The 22,200-nt window shown below is 37.9% G+C and overlaps 1 pseudogene; it reads right to left on the reverse strand.

Annotated features, from left to right (window-relative positions):
* Positions 1-2,623: 2,623 nt before the first annotated feature.
* On the reverse strand, positions 2,624-3,595 carry LOC102964880 (annotated as a pseudogene).
* Between the last annotated feature and the right edge of the window lie 18,605 nt (positions 3,596-22,200).

Below are 22,200 nucleotides of genomic sequence, written 5' to 3' on the forward strand. Positions count from 1 at the left end.
GGAGATATGATGAAGGAAGAAGGATCAGACAGATGTAATATACTGTTTTGAAGTAATTACTGTTTGAAGCAGTATTTCTGCTTTGAAGATGGAGGAAGGAGCCATGAACAAAGATATGTGGGCACCCTCTGGTAGCTGGAAAATTCTCTCCCCTGGATACTCCAGAAAGGAACATAGCTCTGCCAACATTTTAGCCCAGTGAGATCTGGATTGAACTTCTAACCTACAACACTGGAAAATGGCAAATTTGTGTTGGTTTAAGCTTTGAGTTTGTGGTAATTTGTTAGAGCAGCAATAGAAAGCTAATACAATTAATAAATTGCCAACAAGTATTTTTTGATCCTCTAATTGTGGAAAGTTCTTTAAAATTATATGTAACAGATTATAAACGATAATAATTTATTGTGAAACTGAATGAGATATGAGACTCAGTATTTTTAAACCCCTTTTAGCAATATAGCAATATATTTTTATATATTGTTACATATTAAATATTTTAAAAATTTTATAAAAGTTTATAATATCTTAAAAGTATTATATATTAAATATATTTAGCAATAGCAATATATTTTTTTAAATTTTTTACTTTGACAAGGGTTTTTATTTGTTTTACATTTTGTCATCTCAGAATTTCATGTATTCAGCCACTAGAATATACAAAATTAGGTTCTTCACTTTGTACAGAGAGGAAGATAATAAACTCCATTAAAAGTTCACTTTGACCAGAGAAACAATCTCTGATGGAAAACCACACACAGGAGGATATATATATATATATACACATATAATATATATATATTATATGTGTATATATATACATATATATATGTATATTATATGTGTATATATATATATATTTATATATAAATAATGTATAGATATTCACAGATATCTCATCTGAAAGAACACAGAGGGTATAAATCAAGATTTGCAACACTGTCTATAGGAAGAGGGACTAATTCTACCAGCTTTTCAACAGTCACATTGAATATTCAAAGGAAGCACGTGAATGAATAGAACTGGGGACAGACTAATACTCTGCCAGGCTCTGGACCAATCTAGTAATGGGTGAAGATTCTAGAAGGGGGTGATATTTGCAGAGGAAATGTGGCTGCAAGTGTCCTCTCAGCCTCAGAGCACCCCATACACAACTGCTTCCTACACCAACCGGGAGTTTTCACTGTTCTCTCCCTTCTTTTACTTGTTTTACAGTTTGTGGCCATTGACTTAGGCTCTAAGACAAACGGCTCTGGTTTTTGGGCCAGGAGATTCTTCCCGATAGTGTGGCTGGGTAGGAAGTATATGGCATAGTCCTGGGCTTCTGGTAAAAGGAGGAGACCAGGTACGTGGAGAGCCTTTCTTCTCTGCCTGGCCCTTGTTCACTTGAGGAACCTTCACTTCCCATCCCAGGATCCAACAAGCTGCAGCCCAAGCCACTCCAATGGTCCTGAGATATAGATGTGGGCCTGCAGAAGTCTCACTACCTCAGATCATATTATCTCCAAATAAAATTATCTTCTTTCTTAGTGATGCCCACATAAAATGTTGTCATAGCTTGTCCAGAACTCTCTCTAGCAACTCTCACCATGTTTCTGATGGCCTTGGACACACTGCTGCTGATCGGACTGTCCTCCAGGGAACCTGGGATCCAAAACTGGGACTCTCAGCCACTGCTGCCTCAAGCCACATACTGGCTCCCAAAGGGAGACACAATGAAGTTCTCACAGATATGTCCATCCCTCATGGGCTGTCCTAGCATTTAACCTCAGCCCCCAAGTCAGGCTCCTATGGAGACAGAGGATCAGGCAAACTTTCTACCTCAGGGCCTTGGCTCAGACATGGGACAGGGCCAGGAGCTGGTGGAGTATATGGGCTGGAAGAGACAGTCTCTGGGGTTCCTGCCCTTAAGGTCCTCCTGTGTTCTGTCTTCCTTGGTCAGAGAAATCCTATTCAGCCCCTGTCTGCCTGACCCTATATCACCATGACAGCCGAGAGAACACCAGGAAAACTGCTGCCTCCTCGGAGTGTCTGTAGGAGACGCTGTTCAGATGATTATCACACGTGCTACAAGATAGAAATGGACATGCTTGGTGGAGGAGATGCGGAAAAAGAGGTCCTGAGGATCTCCAGGGCCCCTGCCCCTTAGTGCTTCCTACTGCTGTTTCCTGGTTGTCACCCCTGTGCCTGAGCTGGACCCCGTGCTTCTGCTGTCCCAGCACACCACCTCAAAACGCCAACCCATCTTCAAACCTGCCTGCCCAAGGGGATCAGCCGTGTTTTCTTCAATCCAGGCTATTACCCTGGATCCTGCCCAGAGAAGGACTGGAACTCTTTCATCAGAAAATCCCCTTCCTCCCTGCCCCCAGCCCTGACTGTGGGGGTCTAACTCAGCCGAGTTAACAAGGTGAATAATTTGGGGAGGAGTGAGCCTCTTAAACCATCTGGGGACTGTTCTGCTACAGCATCTAGGATGAATCCCCTCAGCTCTTTATCAAAAAGAAGTAAACCTGTTTTCTCCCCTCGGCCTCACAAAAATATACTAAAGGCAAAACAAGCTGGCATGAGGACAGGGGGATGTTGATGAAGGCAGGGGCAGGCGGGCATCTTTGCTGGGCCAAGGACTTCAACAGAACTCCATGCTGTGACTGAGCAAACCCAGCCTGAGTGGGTGCAGGCCTGTGGGTGAGTGGCGGCCTTCCGCTGAGCTGGCACTGGTGACAGACACGGTACAAGAGCAGGCGAGCCTGGTCCTGCTGGCCAAGGGCATGGAGCCCACGCCTGGCAGGAAGTATTTGAAGGCCTCACTCAGCTTCCCTGGGTGTGTGATGGTGGGGAGCCCTCTGGAATCTGCCCCCTTCAGGAAGGGCGTGGTGGTTGAATCCAGTTTGCAGCTGGACTCCACCGTCCCATCCTCGGCAGGCTCATTATCCCCAACCACCGGCATCTTCAGACAGCAGAGGGTCTTAGCATTGCGTCCTGTTCTAGGTCCGTTAAAGTCCAGGTCCCTGCGGGTGTTGTACATGTTCCAGAAGAGCTGCAGGTTGGCATGGCTCACCACGCTTCCCGAACTGTTGCCGGTAGCTCTGCACCAGCACTGTGTTGTTCACCAGCTCTTCCTGGCTTGAAAGGTGGGATAGCACGTGGCAGGTAAAGTGCCGGTCAGGCTGGACAGCTGTTGTCGTCGGGGTCAGTGTTCATCAGTACCAGCCCTTTGACCAGGTAGGGGAAGGAGAGTGCAAACTTGGCCAGCAGGTAGGCTCTGGATCTCACTCCAATGCCAGTCACGGACTTGCTACACCATGCTGGGGAGCATGGCAGCCAGCTGCTCCATGGAGGGGAGCTGGTACTCCTGGTGAAACTGCGATGCCCCCACCCGCTGCCCAGGGGCATCCGTGTCACACACCACAAAGTGCTTAGTGGTCGCCTGCGTGTCCTCAAAGTTGAAGAAGGTGTTGGAGCACAGCTTGTGATTGAACCCCACGTCATGGTAGGTGAGGATGGCCAGACAGTTTCCCTTCGGGGAGACCCAGATCATCATGTGCAGAAGGTGACAAGGCTTCCTGATGTCACGTTCCCCATCCCAGCACTCCGTCATCTCGCGGAGGGAGAAGGCACAGTGCCTCTTCCAGGAAGGGCAAAGTCCTCAGTTACCAGAGTCCAGAGGGAGGGGACGGCATGCAGGAGAGATGGTGTTTTAGCAATCTTTCAGGCAAAAAGATATAAACAGTTTTCCTAAGACCACCCAATATTAGTCTAGTTTTGTCTAAAGTCACACCTTGCTTCCTGTAAGTCCTCTACTCTGCTGCCTTTCAGAATTGCTGATACTGAAGAGCTAACACCCTGCATAGATCACGATGCGTCATGTTTATTTTTAATAAAAGTGGTATTCCAAAGCAAACTTGGATGTCTTAAGAGTAAATAAGTAATATTTCAAGCACTATTTTCATTATATATAACTTATCTTTGGAGTATGTTCGGGGAGGTAGAGTGAAAGGTGGTTTTGAAGCATATAGTTTTTGTTAACTATTTTGTTTTTAATTTGATGCATCCTCTTAGAGCAAGAAATGTTTCCTCAAATATCTACCCATTGGGCAGAAAACACTTTTTTAGGCACCTCTTACTTCATGGAGGTTAGCCACAATGTTTTCTTTTACCTTTCTTTGGGAAGGTCATGCATGTGTCAGCTGGGGTCCTCCTCTGTATCTTGGGGATAAAAATTATCTTATGTCTCTTAATAGCATGATTTATAGAAGCCCAAAATTCTCCCTAAGATTGATGCAAGTTCTCAGGGGACTTACATATTCATAGTCTTCTCTGCCTCCTTGGGTTTCTGATTTTGTATATGTTGAACCACGTTGATCACCATTAGCCTCTTAAAATTTTACATGAACACAATATGCTTTCTTAAAGATTTCAGTGGTAGAAAACAGTGGAGTTTGTATCACAAGGAACTTCAAATGGAACTGTAGGCATCTTTATTCTTGAAACGCTCTTTCACATCCCCTCCATTATTGGCTTTAAAAAAATATTTTTTTTATTGTGGTAAAATATACATTATATAAAGTTTACCATTTTAATCATTTTTAAGTGGCACTGAGTACATTCTTAATCCTGTGCAACTATCACCACCATCCATCTCCAGAACTTTTCATTTTCTTAAACTGAAATTTGTACCCATTAAACAATAAAATTAACTCCCCCTTTTCCGCTCCCTCCAGTCCCTGGCCACCACTATTCTACTCTATGAATTTGACTATTCTAGGAATTCTAGGAAGTCTACAGTATTTGTCCTTTTGTATCTGGTTTGTTTCATTTAGTATAACGTCTTCAATGTGGTAGCACACATAACGTGTCAGAATTTTGGTCCTTTTTAAATCTGAATACTTTTCCATTACATGCATATTCAACATATTGTTTATCCATTCACCTATGAGTGGATGTTTGAATTTGGGTGGCTATCACAGAGTATCATTAACTGAGTGCCTCATAAACAACAGAAATGTATTTCTCACAGTTCCGGAGGCTGGGAAACTCAAAATCAAGGTGGGAGTGGATTCAGTGTCTGGTGAGAGCCCATTTCTTGATCCATAAACCACCATCTTCTTGCTGTGTCCTCACAGGAGGAAGGGAGCCCCTGGGATCTCTGTTACAAGAGCTCGAGTTCCATTCATGAGGGTTCTACCTTCATAACCCAATCACTTTCAAAGACGTCACCTCCAAATAAGACTTCGGTATATGACTTTGGGAGCATACAAACATTTGGTCTATAGCAGCACTTCAGGCATTTTGTTACCCTCGGATCATCTCACTTTGTCTTTTCTTTTCACTGTTATGATCTTTCATCTTGCTCCATCCAACCTCTTTGCAACAATAAAGACATTTTCTCTCTTTATCTTAAACAGGGTAGTTTGGCCTTCTCTGAAGCCTTTGTAACTAGCATCCTTGCTTTTCTTGGATCGAAATTGTTACCTTTAGGGTTGGTTAAACAATGTTTCCAAATTAATGAATTCCTACCCCAACTACTGAAGAAACTATTTTGTTTGTACTTTTTTCAGGAGGTCATAGCTTGTCCATTGTGAAGGTCTGAATTAAAAGTGGGAATGCCAACTCAGCATATTTTCCTTTACAGTTTATTATTCCATGCGGATTAATGAAATAGAGAAACATTTCCTAAATACTCTGGTCATTTTAATGTAACAAACTATTTATTTTTAAGTAATACAAAATATTATGTAATTCTTTAACCAGAAAGAGTAATTGAAAAATTTTAACTTCTAGAATACATGGATAGCATGGCTATTTTAGCTCAGGCCACAGAATGCATAATATTTCACAAAATATCTAAAGTAAGATAAGGAGAATCTTTGGAGGTTGTGGAAAATAAATTGGCAGAGGATATACTGCAAACAACTATTCTATTGATAATAAAAAGCGAAAAAAATCAGGTTTTTCACATTACATACTTCAACCTCCTGTAAAATTTGTTTTTTCTGAGCAGTGTAACATTTTTCACAAGATTCAGTGTTAGAAGAGTTAATGTTTTATCATTAAACTCAAATATCTAAAAACTCTAGTCTAATTTTACACATTAGTATTATTTTTTGTTGTGGAAGGAACAGCAAATATATTTATCTACAATGACATTTATTATCTGAAAGAGTTGTTGACTGATGTAATGCAAGAATCTGGGAATAGATCCTGCTTCAGATAGTGAGAGAAGCAGGAAAAATATTTAAATCCATTCTACAATAAGTTAATAAAAATAGATGATGGATGGATAGATGATAGGTAGATAGGTAGGTAGATGATAGATGGATAGAAAGAATTGCAAAAGTGTTCTAGATACAGTTTTTTTTAACGTTTATTTATTTTAGAAACAGAGAGAGATAGTGCATGAACAGGAGAGGGTCAGAGAAAGAGGGAGACACAGAATCTGAAACAGGCTCCAGGCTCTGAGCTGTCAGCACAGAGCCCGACGCGGGGCTCGAACCCATGAACTGCGAGATCCTGACCTGAGCTGAAGTCGGACGCTTAGCCAACTGAGCCACCCAGGCGCCTTTCAGCTTGTACATGGTTTATAAGAGAACAGATTATTAAAAATAATTATGGATTCTAAGACATAGGTAATAAATAGAATCCCTTAAATATTAAAAAAATGAGGCTGAGTAAGCTTCACACTGTATTTCAGAGGAAATCCACAACCTATTAAGAAACCCCATCTTGATGCTGAGGATCTGATTATTTTGGATTATATGTGTTTCCTTTCTGAAATAGTGATAAACTCTGAATTTGTTAATCAATTGAGATGTTCTTATTTTTTCAGAATAACTACTCTTCAGCATTTGGATCTCATGATCCCATAATTCTAAAAATGGTTTAGCGTTTTTTAAATATCGAACATTAGTTAATTCTTTTTAGATAAATTTCAAGTTCCTACAATAATGCTGGTAGGGAAAAATATTTACTTTTTAAGCAAACTAAATGTGACGACTAATCATTCAGGCTATTTACCACCTGATGCAAATATTGAAGGATAGCTCCTGCTTGTCTCTAGTGTGATTCAGCAATAAAGAAATATCATCTACTTCCTAAAAGGTCAAGTGGATTATTAATTAAAAACTAATTATACCACTTATGAATTGTGTAGTTAATTTGCATTCAATAATTCTTGATACTAGGTTTATTAGGCATTGCTTTTCTTGGCTATTGTTAATTATATAGATATGTTCATCATAATATTTATAGAAAATGAGATGTGCATTGAAATTAAAAACTAACAAATTTTTCCAGGCTCATAGTATAAGCTTGCTAAAATGAATGTCTTCTAACTTGAATGAATTAGGCACATTTACAATTAATTTTACTTCGATGGATGTAGAAATGCATTCTTTCACATGACTTACTCCTTTTTATTGCTGTAGATTTTAGTATTGATTTTCCCTATCGTGTCATTTTCACTGATTTATCTGTCATATACTTACTGCATCTTTGCATAAATCTCTTTTTTTCACACACACACTAGTACATTGTCATTTATTTAAAGAACGTGTGTGGTTGGTTTGGTTTTGGGTAAAAAAAAAAAAGAGTACTCATTTGTTTGCCTCACAGAGAAGCTATAATATTCATGTTCTATATCAATTCTGGTGCCTAGGCAGCTGTCCATAAAGTAGATTCAGATGGCTCACTTTCTCTGTTCTTCCTCTGAATTCTCTAACAAATTAGGAGAGTCCTTGAGATACTCGATGTTATGATATCCTAAACTGTGGTCAACACCTGGAGTACGTATTCTCTTGGAATATGATGGCAGGTAGGACTCAAGAATACAGACTTCCCCATGGACTGTAATGATACCTTAAATTAATTCAGCGCCTGTAGTTCGTTGTATAAACATTGACACCTTTAATCCTTACAACAACACTGTGAAAGAGGCATTATTAAATTTTGACTCATTCGTATACAATAAATTAATGGAAAGAACGCAGACTTTTAAAAATATTTAGAAAAGGACTTGATTCTGGATTTTACTTCCCACTGTTTCAAAGGTTCTTAGAATTTTATTGTTTCAGTTGCTTTATCTTGAAAATGGGGATACGTACCACCCAATGACAAGGTTGTCAACCAAATCTTATTAGAAAACATAATTATAGGTGCCATTTATCATGAATTTATTAGGTGCCAGGCACTGTGGTGAACAGTGCTTTTTTTCTGTAACTTCATTTGATCGTTGCAAATACCATGTGAGGTAAATTATAAAACAGTTCATATTTATGTTCTTATCATGTTCTAGACACAGTTTGAAGTGCTTCCGTATATTAACTCAGTAGTCACAATGAGTCATCAACCTTTGTTGTCACTGACATTTAGAGGTGACTCAACATTGGCATAAAGAATTTACGAAGCTAACTCAGGTCACGTGGCTATTCAGTGGGGGAACCAAACTTCAAACTTAGGAAGCCTGGCTCCAGACTCCATATCTGTCACCACTACATTCCCGCTCTCTAGTAAATAAATCTCCCAGCAGAGCACAGTAAACAAAGCTAGTGGTCAATAAAGACTGCTCTTCTCTCTCCCTTCTCTCCCCAGTTTATAAGTAAAGGAACTAAAAGAAAAAAATTGAGCAACCTGCCAGAGATCAAACTAGGGAAAGGAAAGCTGGACTCAAACCAGTCTTATATTCGAGATTAGTATTTTATTTTGTTTTATTGCCTTCCCTAAATCACTCTGCCTTGTGCACACTCATGTGCTGCTGACTCAGGCTTTGGCAGAGAAATGTCTTGATTATATACATTGTAGATTTTTTTTTGAAAATACTCTAGATTCAGAACATTTTCCAAATAAATTCTCATATCTTACATACCTTGGACAGAAATCTCACAAAAACGTTAAACCGTCCGATCCCAGAAGTTCCCAAAGCTAAATAAACACACTCTTTAACAGTAACAGGCTACTTCTCAAGTATTTATTCAGGATAGTAGGCCAAGATATTGATGAAGCCTTAAAAGCCTGGCATAAATTTACACAACAATGATTTGAGTGATAGCACTCTTCTTAAGTATTAAACTGTCTTCATGTAGGGACTGCATCAAAAACTCATTCTCCAGTTTTATTTGTTTCCTATGGGAAAATAAATGAGCACTCTGAGATTGGAGGAGAGTCACTTTATAGGAGAAGAGTTGAATTTTCAAATCTCATCTTACACCTTGTATTAGGCTTCGAGCTTGATTCAGTTTGTCTCACCCAGCCCCTAAAAAGAGCTCCTGGAAAACAAAGATCATGTTACTGGGCTTTGCATTCCTAGTGCTTTGTTTATGTAAACCTGCCCTGCCCTGCCTCCCTCTTATTTCAGTCAGGGGCTGCCTGCCCACCTGTGCTCTGAAATTTATGCCCTCTCTCTCAAGGACTACACTTCATCGAGGACACGCTCTCTCCTGCACCTTCAGCTAGTTTTACCCTAAAACTTTAAACATATTGTGCTCCGTTCGTATTAAAAAGCAGTAACAATAGGCTAGCCACAGAACTCCCTCACCACCAAGCCTTCAATGAGCACACGGTTTCTTTCCTTTCAAAAGCCAGCACTGTCGTAAAAATAATCCGTCCTTCTGATCACCGCTCGTACCACATTTATGGTCCAACACATTACAGTCGCACTTCCAATAAAACTGCTCTAATCATGATCACACAGTTATTTGTAACCACATCCTGCCTATGTTAGGTGGACGAACACTATTCAATCCTTATTACTGGTGTTTGAACTAGTCAATACGTAACAGTGTTCTCTTTCATGCCTGAGTTCTGAAACAGTTGAGAAATGGACATGGGTCAGTGGAATGGGAGATTAGAATGTCAGCATTGTTAACACCTAAGTTGAAGGACATGGGTTCTATGTGCAGTCAAATAGGCTTTCTGAACTTCCATGAATCAAACGTATCCTAGGCTGTAAGCCTCCTACACAAGGTCAAGCCCTGTTTGCCATGGCAAGGAACTGAAGGGACAGCTTGGTAGCTGAGGGATCCTTCTTCTAGCTCACTGTTCTCATCAGTCGCTTTTCTCTGGGGAAAGAGCAGCCAGGGAAGTTACTTAAGAGCAGTTCCAGGGGCTCCTGGGTGGCTCAGTAGGTTGAGCACCAGGCTCAGGGCATGACCCCAGGGTTCGTTAGTTCCAGTACAGAGCCTATACTTCCTAAATTTGGATCCTCTGTCCCCACCTTTCTCTGACCCCGCCTCTCCCCTGCTCATGCTATCATTGTCTTAAAAAAAAAAAAAAAAAGGCAGTTCCTTTACATGAAGTCATGAGGGGGCCAGGGTAAAGGAGGTCCCTTTGGAATATATTTTCTACTTGAGCTCTGTGTATATATAACAGAATTATTATATGTTCACTATTAAACTTCTCTCTCTTAACCACGGTGACAAGTATTTTACCCTAAATTTTAGCATATACCGTTTGCTGTTTCTTGACAAACTCTTTCATGGGCTTTTATATTTAACTCTTTAAATTAGTTGCTCTTAAGGTTTCCACTATTCATTTTGTCTTATGCACTCTATGCTGTACTTGGGTCATTTTATCTGCTTGTCAGTTTATTTCTCACTTTCATGCTCTTGATTCTAGAAGAAGGATCTCTAGCCCCAATCTTTTTTCAGGGCTTAGATCCATAAATCAAGCCATCTATCAGAATGCTCTTGGGATGCCTGATAAACAATTCAAATTCATTTTCTATACTTGAACTCATCATATTTCCCCTGAAATTACTTCCACAGTTAACAGCACAAAAATTCACGTAATTGCCCATTATAGCAACTCAAACATTGTCTTTATCTACTCCCTCTTTCTTACCCTACAAATCTAATATTTTCAGTGTGTCATCGGCTTTTGCTTTTCTTTCATGTGTCTTCTGAGAATTTAAATTCAGGTCTTCGTTTTCTCTTTGATTAGTACAACAGCATCAACATTTGTATTCTAGACTGAGTCATTTCATTCCCCTCTAATCAGTTTTCCAAATGGTTGACAGAGTAAACCTTTTCAAATGTGAATCTAGTTTTACTGTGTCCATACTCAATGCACTAAGTTTCAAGTAATGTGGCCCAAAGGAACGTAGTCAATCAGCTGGTGAAAACAAGGTGATTGATCACATAATTTTACTGAAACTGAAATTTGGTTAAAAATAAAGATCTTCAGAATTTTTTTTTTTTTAAGTGATGTAAGCATTATGCCTAATGGTGTGATACGGGCCTGTTTTTTAAGTTCTCTGTATGACTTGAGAGCATTTTTGTCTTTCTGAAAGTGTTCTCCAAGCCAATTATTTTTGTTTGCCACTGCATATAATTGCAAAATCTGAACGCAGGAAATATCTGCAAAGAGAAAAATTGTAGAGAACTTGAGTACTTAATAATAGTGAATTGGTTGACTACAATTTTTGTTTACAAAGCAATGTGCCTTTGAAAAAAACCTGCATCATATGCCTACAGAAAATTGTAAATCAGAACAAAATAAGGTTATGACAGAGGAAGAGTCTTTTGGTTAGTAGGTGACATTTTGTGTTTCCTCTGGCTTCTCCTATTTGTTTCAAGTTTCTATGATGAATTAATATTTAACTTTAAGTAATAAATACAAATCATTAAAAAAGTTTGAAGTAAAGAAAGGGATTTGGAATTTTGGAGAGTTTTTAACCCACTTAAGACATTTTTAGTCACCTATTTCTGACCTGCTTAGCAGATATTTTCATAATTTTAAATACATTCAAAATATTAAAAATGGCTATTTCCAATTGCTGGTTGATTTTTTAAACATTTTTTTTTTTTATGCTATAGTGGTTATTTTGTAACCTGCCACAATGTAGAGCCAACTTCTCATATTTCTTAACTGAAAGAGTGCAGAGAAGAGATAATTTTTGGGGAGTAAACTAAAAATATGAAGCAAACTAACTATATAAATAACCAGAGCAATTCCCACTAAGACCAGGAACAAGGCAAGGATGTCCTTTCTCACCACTACTTTTCAATTTTGTATTGAAAGTCCTAGCTAATACAATAAGACAAGAAAAGGAAGTCACAGGTATTCACACTGGGAAGGAACATATAAAACTGTCCTTGTTTGCCGATAGCATGGTTGCTTGTGTAGAAAATATGTACAAGACTTGCATGAATTTTTGAAGCGGTGAACAAATGAATAAATGACGCTTTGTTGGACAACTGAATGACCAAGATTAATTTTGGGTGCATGTGGAAACATATCTGTGGAGATTAAGCTTGATTTCAAAGGAATCTTCCAGTTACTATTGTTTTTAACTTTTTCTCTGTAGAACTAAATCCTTTCTCTGTATTTGTTTCCTGGAGAAAAGCTGCTCTCTGTGGAAAAGCTGTTTAAAAAACAACTATAAAAACAGAAGTTTTGTTTGTTTATTTTGAGAGAGAGAGAGAGAGTGAGTAGGGGAGGGGCAGAGAGAAAAATTGAGCATCTCAGTCAGGCTCTCACTGGCAGTTCACAGCCTAACATGGGGCTCAAATTCGAACCCTGAGATCATGAGCTAAGCCGAAATCAAGAGTTGGTCGCTCAGCTGACTGAGCCATCCAGGCGCCCTCAATCTTCTCTTCTTAAAAGACATTTCACAAAGCAGTGGCTGGCATTGGAGCCGTATTGCTATGGTGGATGGAAGAATTTAAACTTCTTAGTGATTTACGGAACTAATTTCCCTTTTCACAATTGAAATACCTCCATATGCTATTGTTATATGCAATCAAGCATTAAATGAACAGCAAATCAGAAATGAGGTATATATATACACATATAAATCAGAACAAAATAAGGTTTATGTATATATATAAATTACACACAAATGCAATATTAAGATACATAATTGATAACTAAAAGTTGATTCTTTTAGGTTCTAATATGTGATAGAGCTCAACCTTGAACTACTTCCTGAATTTCAACCTCTTCCTTTGCTTTTCAAAAATGTTGACTCCCCTGAGTTTTTGTTCTCTCCTCAGCATGCATATCAGAGGCAGAAGCAAATACTAATAGCTTGCAATCTCTCTTTCCAAGTAAAGCTATAATTGTTAAAATGCATGTGCAATGTCACAGAAAGAACTTGGATCACCAGAAATGCCCATCACTATTTAGACTTGACTCATTAGGAGAAGCAAAATAAGTTGTGTCTCTATGTGGGACTTTTTCTTTTCCAGCGTTATTATGTAACATTGCCAAAATATTAACTTCTTTAGGGTAAATCAGAAATAACAAGGATTTAAACCTTCATCTGGGAAACTAAATGTACGCTCCAATACTATTCCTCTAATGGCTGATAGACGAGGTGGCAGCTGTCACCAACAAATCTCTGTAATGCTTTAGTGTAGTGTCTATTCAGCAGCTGAATACAAGACACAGCTTGAAGCTCATAATGGCTGCCAAAAGTTTCATTGCCCTGATATTGCCTTTGTCTTTGAAAGACACAGTTTTCCCCAGGCTTGGTCAGTAACAGAAACACAGTTTTGTCTTTCCTACTAGACAGAATCAGAGCCGCTCCCTGTGAAGGGGGCACATTACGCTGCTCAGACAGGGGTACATCTCAGAAAGACATTCTCATCAAAGGGGAATTATGTTTTTTGATCAAATGCATCTTCAAGGTCAAATATGTTACAGTTAAAAGAGAGCAAAAGAAAATGACATATATATTGGATGTCAAAAATCCCTTTGGTAAAATTACTGCTTCTGACTATTTGGAAATTTGGTGTTCTGTTGTGAAAATCAAACTGAGCCTTTTATACATGTGACAGTTCGGTGTCTCTGTTTTTGTTTTCTTTTTAGCCAAGATTGTACAGCTTTTGTTTTTTGTTTTGTTTTCCCATAAAGGAGAATTTTGCTGCCCATGTATACCTAGGGTGAATCAACATTCTATCTTCTGAAATGTAATCGTGACAGCATTTTAACCTTCCTCTTGAGAATGTTGGTTCTGGATATGGGAGAAACTGAAGTATGTCAAGCCTTCCATCATATATCTTGTAGAAGCGTCTCTTATTTTGTATCAAAAACTTTGCTTTCTGGATTCAGCAACGTAAAGCTTCCTTCAGTGAGAATTTGATTTTGACTTGCCTAGAGTTTTATGCTTAATTAGAGGAGACAAAAGCTATTGGAAGGAAGAGTTAAAGATTAAGATGCTAAGGGGCTGGAACAATGAGAGCAGTCCTATCCTTGAAAGTAATAAGGAGGAGAATATGGCTTCGGAGAGAACCAGACTGCATGAGGTTCCTGTGTTGAAAGTGAAATTTTAGGGGCTTGTGTTGGCTAAAGTTCTTTGGTGAGATCTTTCTCTATGAAAGTTTCTTTTATTCATTTACTAGTGAAAATCATTCAATAAACTTTAACAGCCCGTAGTTCTCCTCTACTTAAAAGAAAGGTCTCTATGTAGTATTATATCACCTGAAATTCTTGTAAATCTCTGCAAGGAGCAATAATTTATCCAGAAGCTTTGAGCTCCAAGATCTACTTTTATATTTTATTCTACCATAAATAAATAGAGAAAATGCAAGACTAAAATTAGGTTTCTTTTATAGAGAAATGTATGTATTCTCTCCATAAACTATTTTGCCTTTTTTTTCTATAGTCACTAGATACTTTTTATTCATTTAGCTTTAACCATTTTTATCATGTTATATTTTCTTTAACTTAAACTATTATCCTGACAATTACATGGAGAAATATATATGTGGATATCTTCCTGGGACAAGGTCAGCAAGCTCTTTCTAAGGGGTTTAACAGACCCATTAATTCCCTTGATGAATTTATTAGACCAGAAGTTAAGCTTCTAGGCTAAGAAACTTTACTATGTCAATATACCAAAAGTCAATATATCATTCAGCTACCAGGGACATACCCACATTTACCAAGTTCACAAGATTACTATATAAAACCAGAATGATGATTTATACTTTTAAAATAAGATGTATCATCACCCATAGATGGAAACATCCAAGTTAATAAGTACCTTTTACATTCAGTTGGTCAAGTCCTATTGATTATGAGTCCCTGAACATACCATCTCTTTATATTGTCATATCTTGCAAACTTGTGTCCCCGAGACTTTCTCTGCACAGAATATTATCTAGAGGACAAATTTGAAATTAAATTTTGATCATATAACTCTCCTGCTAAAAACACCTTTGATATATTCACACTATAATCAGGATAATGTGTATGTTTCTTAACTTGGTTTTCCGTAGACCAGAATGATTTGGCTTCTTCCTCCCTCCCTCACCTTTTCCTTCACAGATCCCTACCACCTTGGTACTCTCTACTTCATAACACGGATTTCCTTCAATTTCTTGAAAATGTCCTCTTTCTCAACACAGGGTCTTTGCCCATTTTATTCCACCCACTTGATGAGTATATTCCACATACCTGTCCCCCCCCCTCACCTGGCTAGCTATCTTTTTAGCTCAGCTTAATGAAATGTCTTCCAAGAAGTATTCCCTGATCCCCATTTTAAATATGTAAGTAGTTGACATGTCCCTGATATACATTCACTGTAAGATCCTGACCCTTGTTCTTCTAGCACTCGTTGCACATTATTGCAAGTGGTTTCCTAATTGTCTATATTCCTCACTAGAATGTAAGCTCAAGGAGGATGGGGATAATGGCTGTCTCGCTTATTTTCTTCTTATCATCTATCATAATTTACAGCATTGTAGAAGGTTCTTAAAATATTTATGAGTGAATAAAGAACCCGCTCAATATCAGTTTCTGATTTTGTAATAATTTAAAATCCCATGAGAGAGAATCTGAAGTTCAGTATGAGAAGCTCAGTGTTCTCTCTATAATAACTGGATTTCCATGAGTATTCAAATCAGAATCAGAATCTAGATATTGGATAGTAAATATATCAAGGAGATGAATTTATCTGTAAAGACACCCAGGTAAAATAGCCTACATCTCTCTGACCATGAGTTCACCCAAACAGTGGGTACCAAACATGTCTGACCACTGGCTAAGGTGCTCTTTCCTCAGTAGTTATTTAGAAAGGTCTAGGGAAAGTCGGCCTCTATGATTCTCTCTCTCTCTGTCTCTGTCTCTCTCTCATATATACTGTCTTAATGATTGATAAATTCACCTTCTGGCTGACATATTCTTTCTTTAAATATATTGAAATTATGGTTCTATTCTTTGAGGCAGCTTGCTTTATATTCCCCAAAGAGCTAGAAAGGATGCTGTTCTTTGTACTTGAACTGACAAATGCATATACAAAGTAAATAATTGCTGAATAAATTAATTAAAAGAGACAGACATTGTTGGTAATAATGGAAAAGTTACTTTAGGTCAATAGATAAAAAATTGTCTGAGATTCAAGATCACAGGAGAAGTTTTGTAAACATATAGATGCCTAGTCTATTCTCAGAAAGAAAAATTCAGTAAATAATGAAATGATCCAGGAATTTATAGAAATCAATAAGCTTCAAAAAATCAGATTCCTTGATTTATTTCCTTTTATTCCTTTACTTAATGAATATAATATCCAGATAGTAGACCTTGACATTTTCACTTCTATAATCTTACTGCAAGATTCTGTTGATTAGATGTGTTAGGGAAGCAATTATTTCCTTAGATGAACTATGCTAGATTTCAATGTTTACAGTACAGTTTATGTGTGTGGATATGTATTTGTACATATGCATGTGAATAGATATGATTTTTCTCCTGATGCAAAAAAAGTAAAGTTTGTTGTGTCCCTGAAAATGTGACTCTAATCTCATCTTTCCTGGCAATACATTTTTATCAGACATTTCACAGAGCATTTGATTTACAATGCTACAAAACACATCAACATATAGCATTGATGTGAGGACTCTAAAAACTATATTATGCAAAATTTTCAACTTGACTGAAGACAGTTTTAATTAAACTTTATAGTCTTAAGCCATAATTTCCATAACCTAGATATTCTTTATAACCTGTACATAGATATCCATAATTCTGATAGTAACATTATGACAAAAAAAGTGGTATCTTAGTAAAAATAGAAATGACTCAGTGACTGAAAAGTTTTCTGTCAGGTACACGCTATATATACCAATGTATAGGTTTTTTTTAAAAAAATATATTTTATTTAGTATATACTCATTTTATTCCCTCTGTGTATTAGGTACTGTTTAAAAAATTAGAGATTACAAGAGTAAATAAGGTAGATGTAGTACCTTCCCTCATGGAACTTGGAGTCCAGTATGTAACACAGTTGTTAAGCAAATGTTTATTTATAATTATGAAACATACCATGCATGAAAAGATCACAGCAAGCATTCGGGAAATTTCCTACATAAGAATCATATGATATGCCCTCTTTGGTGACTGGTTTCTTGTACTTGGCATAATGTTTTCAAGGTTTATCTGTGTTTTAGCATGCATCAGTACCTTTTTTTTTTAATGAAATTTATTGTCAAATTGGTTTCCATACAACACCCAGTGCTCATCCCCAAAGCATCAGTACTTCTTTTTAATGTCAAATAATATTTCATTGTATGAGTGTATCATATTTTGTTAATGGAATCCTGGCTGTGTCCTTTGGTTCAACCATGCTCTCAAATTCAAGATATCCAGACCCACAGAGCCTAGAGTCACAGGGAAGAGAAGTACAAACTTTCCCTGTGGTTCTTGAACCGTATTCTACCTGTTAAAATACAACACATGTAACTGTCATTGATTTAGGGTGTACACTACATCTTGGGGCATGTTCTCCATCATCTCAGGGTCTTCTCTCCAAGATTGCAGCTCAAAAGGCTGTTTATCATATGTCAACTGGCAGCTTCTGAGCAGTACGGTATATGAGAGGACTAATAGATCCCATGGTTATGTACCCACTGCTGAGCCTCATTTGTTCTAAAGCAGATCACTCTGTCAAATGAAATATGATGCAGGATTCTATGAGGAATAATCAAACACTCTGTAAGCCTTTGGAAGGTGGTGTTGGTTGAGGCCCTGTGGAAAGAATTCACATTCGGAATATTGGTTGATCTTCATCAAGATTATTGTCGTCCCTTGCAGGACAGATGGGTTCAATGACAACCTGTAGCCAACTGGCTAGTTGGTTTTCTGAAGTGATGCTCCAGTTGTAAGTCTACATTGTGAGGATTTTAATCGTTTGGTGACATCAGTAATTGCATTGGCAGTGGTGAGTGAGAACTTATGCTATCAAATCTCTTCACAGACTTCATTTCTACCATGGGCCATTGTCCTGGCATTGAGGTGGATCATGACGACGTTTGCCTAATATCACTACCCATTATTATGTACTTGGCTGTTTGATAAATCTTTGATGGTTGATGCTTTCTAGAGGCTATTAATGGTGCAAAAATTTTCACACTTCGTGTTCAGTATAATAGATCTATTTACTTGCCTCTTCCCCCCCAATTTCTTGTTCCCAATTTTCCAGTTATTTTTTGTTCACATTACTGACAAATCAACCTAACCATCTGGAACCTCCCATGACTTTCCCTATATTCTTGCTTCGTGCCCCTTTTCTTTCTGCACAAAGCGAATGACCAGGTGTACTTTCCCAAGCTCTAGGATTGGGGAAGCCTTTTCCTCACTGCTACTCTTCAGGCCATTATAGTGTTGCAGAAATTTTCTATGGTACTCACATCTGAACTGACAATTTTGTGAACTAAGCCAACATGTTTTCTTCACCTTCAGTTGGTCATTAGGTATAACCCCCTTCCTCACATACATCCACAAGCATTAGCCGATAAATTGAGTTGAGGAGAAATGATGTCATGGCCTCTGGATCATCTGCTTATATGTCTTACTTGTGTTTCTGGCCCTGTATCTGTCTGATCCCAGATGTACCATTCCATATTATGATAGATTGCTATTGGCCTGACACAAGTTTATCACTTTGTGTATCTAGCGGAACTCATATTTTAAAGAATAGTTCTAAATGTGTGGGCCCCGTATGTCTTCTAACCAGGCACTCCACTACCCACTAGGAACCCAAGACCTACAATTTTCATGTTATATTTACTGTTGGAAAGGGCATGGTCATGCAGGTGACTTATTAGGAAGTACTCTTGGGAGTACTTGGGAGTACTTGGGAGTACAAGGTAAGAGCTTTGGTCTTTGTACCCCTGCATTGACCCATTGTTGGAAGCTGACTTCCCCTAAGGAAGTACTTTACTCTTAGATAAAGCAATCAGGGGGAGTGACTCAGTTATGAAAGCCGGGAAAATGAATTCCTGAATCTTCAGGGAGAGATCTGGGTGGTGCACCAAAATTTTTGCTACATGTAGTGTTTCTAAATAGTCACTTTTTAGAACACTGATAAACTCAAAGATGAAGAATCAATATTATTGTCTGTATTTGTTTTTCTCTTCTTTCTATTGCCTTTTTAAAAGTTCCGTGCATGCTATAAACCTATGTAAATATTTCAGTAGTTCCATCTTTCCAATATCCAAACTTACTAAGAAATTATTTTCCGACCACACTTATTAAGAAATTGTTTTCAAGAGAAACCATTGAAGGAATAGAGGGAATCAGGGCAAGCCAGGGGAAGAATCTAAGCAAGAGTTCATGCAAAGTTTCATACAGGGTTGTTTGCTGATATTGGGGGAAGACTCTGGTGTAAATCGCACTTCGAATGATGGAATGGTCCTTTTCAAATTCCATACCCTGCAGTCATTTGTTAACTGGATCATAAACTCTCAGATTTTTAGGTCTCTGCTGTGAAGACAAACAGCCCCAGCAACCTCTGCAGAGCACACACAAAAAAAGATCAAACATGTGGGCCATAAGAGGCAAAGGCACAACAAAAAAGAAGAGGGCACAATGAAAGAGTCAAAAAGTATGGCTAGAAGGGGATCTGGAATGAATACGAACAGTGTTAGCTACAGGGGGTGCTGTGGAACATTCACTTAAAAAATAATGGTTTAGGGGCACCCGGGTGGCTCAGTTGGTTAAGCGTCTGACTCTTGATTTGGGCTCAGGTCATAATCTTACGGTTTGTGAGTTCGAGCCCTGAAGTGGCTGCACTGACAGAGCAGAGCCTGCTTGGGATTTCTCTCTCTCTCTGTCCTTCCCCCACTCAAGCTCCCGTGCTTGTTCTCTCTCTCTCTCTCTCTCTCAAAATAAACTTTAAAAAATTACAAAATAATGGTTTATAATCTAAACTACTTCATTTATTATTATTATTTTTAAATTTTCTGTTTTTGTTTATTTGTTGGCTTACTCTCTAGCATTTGGAGGTATTAGGATATTCGGTTATCCTGATGTTTATCTATTAGACAGGGTGATGCTTCCTCTTTTTGCTTAGAATGTTTTACTTTCACTTTTTTCCAAGCTGATGCAGAAAATTAATGTTATTTTTGTATTGATCTGATTTATTGATTTTGGAAATTGGAGAACACATATGAGATATTTTTAAGTATCAAGATGTCAAGTAAAGGCCTGAACTATTTGAAAACATTTCAGTTTTTATGTGGAATAGACAAGATGACAAGAGCTTGCAAAAGAAGATGAGACCCTGGAGAATAGTCACCTCTAATTAAGAAAGAGTGTTATTATAGCCAGATTCTTTCTATATCTCTTGCTAATCACTCTTCTTTCTGACTTAAGATGTCTCTTGTTATAGTAGTTGCAGGAGCAAGTTAGAATAAGGCAATGAAATGCCAAAATGAGAGAAAACGTGTGTGTATATGTGTGTGATTTATATACATTTTAGTCAAAAGGTAGTTCTTTGAACCAAGTGGGAGATTTCATAGTCTTGTTTCCATGAAGCAACAAGCATCAGGGCATAAATAAAATATTCTAAGGCTGCCTGGGTGGCTTAGTCGGTTAAGCGTCTGACTTCAACTCAGGTCATGATATCCCAGTTTATGAGTTCGAGCCCCACATCGGGCTCTGCGCTGACAGCCCAGAGCCTGGAACTTGTTTGAATTCTGTGTCTCCCTCTCTCTCTCCCCCTCCCCTGCTCACATTCTGTCTCTCTCTGTATCTAAACAAGAAATAAATGTTAAACTTTTTAAAATAAAATATTCTATGATTTTAAAGTCAAACTAGATCCATCTTCTCTTTATTATCTTAGAATCCTGAAGGTCCATGGAGGCTCAAAGACGTGGAGGGTTCTGGTACATTTATTAGGATATCTAAGATATAGCTTCTTTTAAAGCCTTTTGGCTAAAGGACCATATTCATGGTCATTTCCAGAATCATTTTCCACTTTTTGCCTATTTCATGAAATTATCATTTAATGAATTAATAATTCACATTAAACAACCCATTAATGCAATGAATATATACATATTCAGTGTGTGAGTACAGTGTGTTTCTCTGATAACTTTCTAAAAGGCATATATTAACATACAGCTCTTCCAATTAAAGTCTTCAATACATTTTCATTGCTTTCGGGAAAAATGATGGCCTTGTTCCACAACATAAACATGTTTTTTGCCACCTAGCCCTGGCCTGCTTCTCTGTCCTCTTTTGTACTTTGCCCTATGTGGCCCAACATCAGCTACACCAAGCACATTCTCACAATTTTCTAGATGGATCATACTTTCTTCTATATGTATTTATAATATATAGTATATAAGCATATTATATACTATATATAATGTATAGTATATAATAGCATATTATATAGTATATACTATATATACTATATAATATACAAAATGTATTATATATTATGAATATTTTAATTTTAACTTTATAGGTTCATTACTATACTGATTCCTATCTATTTTTTTCAGAACTTATCTCATGTCCAATTTTTAAAAAAAAATTTTAATGTTTATTTTTTGAGATAGAGCATGAGCATGGGAGGGGCAGAGAGAGAGGGAGACACAATCCACAAATCCAAAGCAGACACAATCCAAAGCAGGCTCCAGGCCCTGAGCTGTCAGCACAGGGCCCTATGTGGGACTCGAACCCACAAACTGTGAGATCATGAGCTGAGCCAAAGTTAGACACCCAACCGACTGAGCCACCCAGGAGCTCCTCATGTCCAATTTTTTTTAAAGCTTTCTTTACCTATTTCCTTCCAGGATGAGTTGAGAGTTCTCTTGCATTCTTCTGCGTGTAATGTCAACACTGCACCTGTTGCACTGTGTTGTTGGTTTACTTGTGTGTCTGTCCCATCATAATTTATCAAAAGTATTTTACCAAACATATATAATGTGTCAGTTCTTATGCTTGTGGTACAAAATGAATGAAATCATCTCTGTTCTC

This window comes from Panthera tigris, chromosome C2 (assembly GCF_018350195.1).
Source record: "Panthera tigris isolate Pti1 chromosome C2, P.tigris_Pti1_mat1.1, whole genome shotgun sequence".
Taxonomy (NCBI): domain Eukaryota; kingdom Metazoa; phylum Chordata; class Mammalia; order Carnivora; family Felidae; genus Panthera; species Panthera tigris.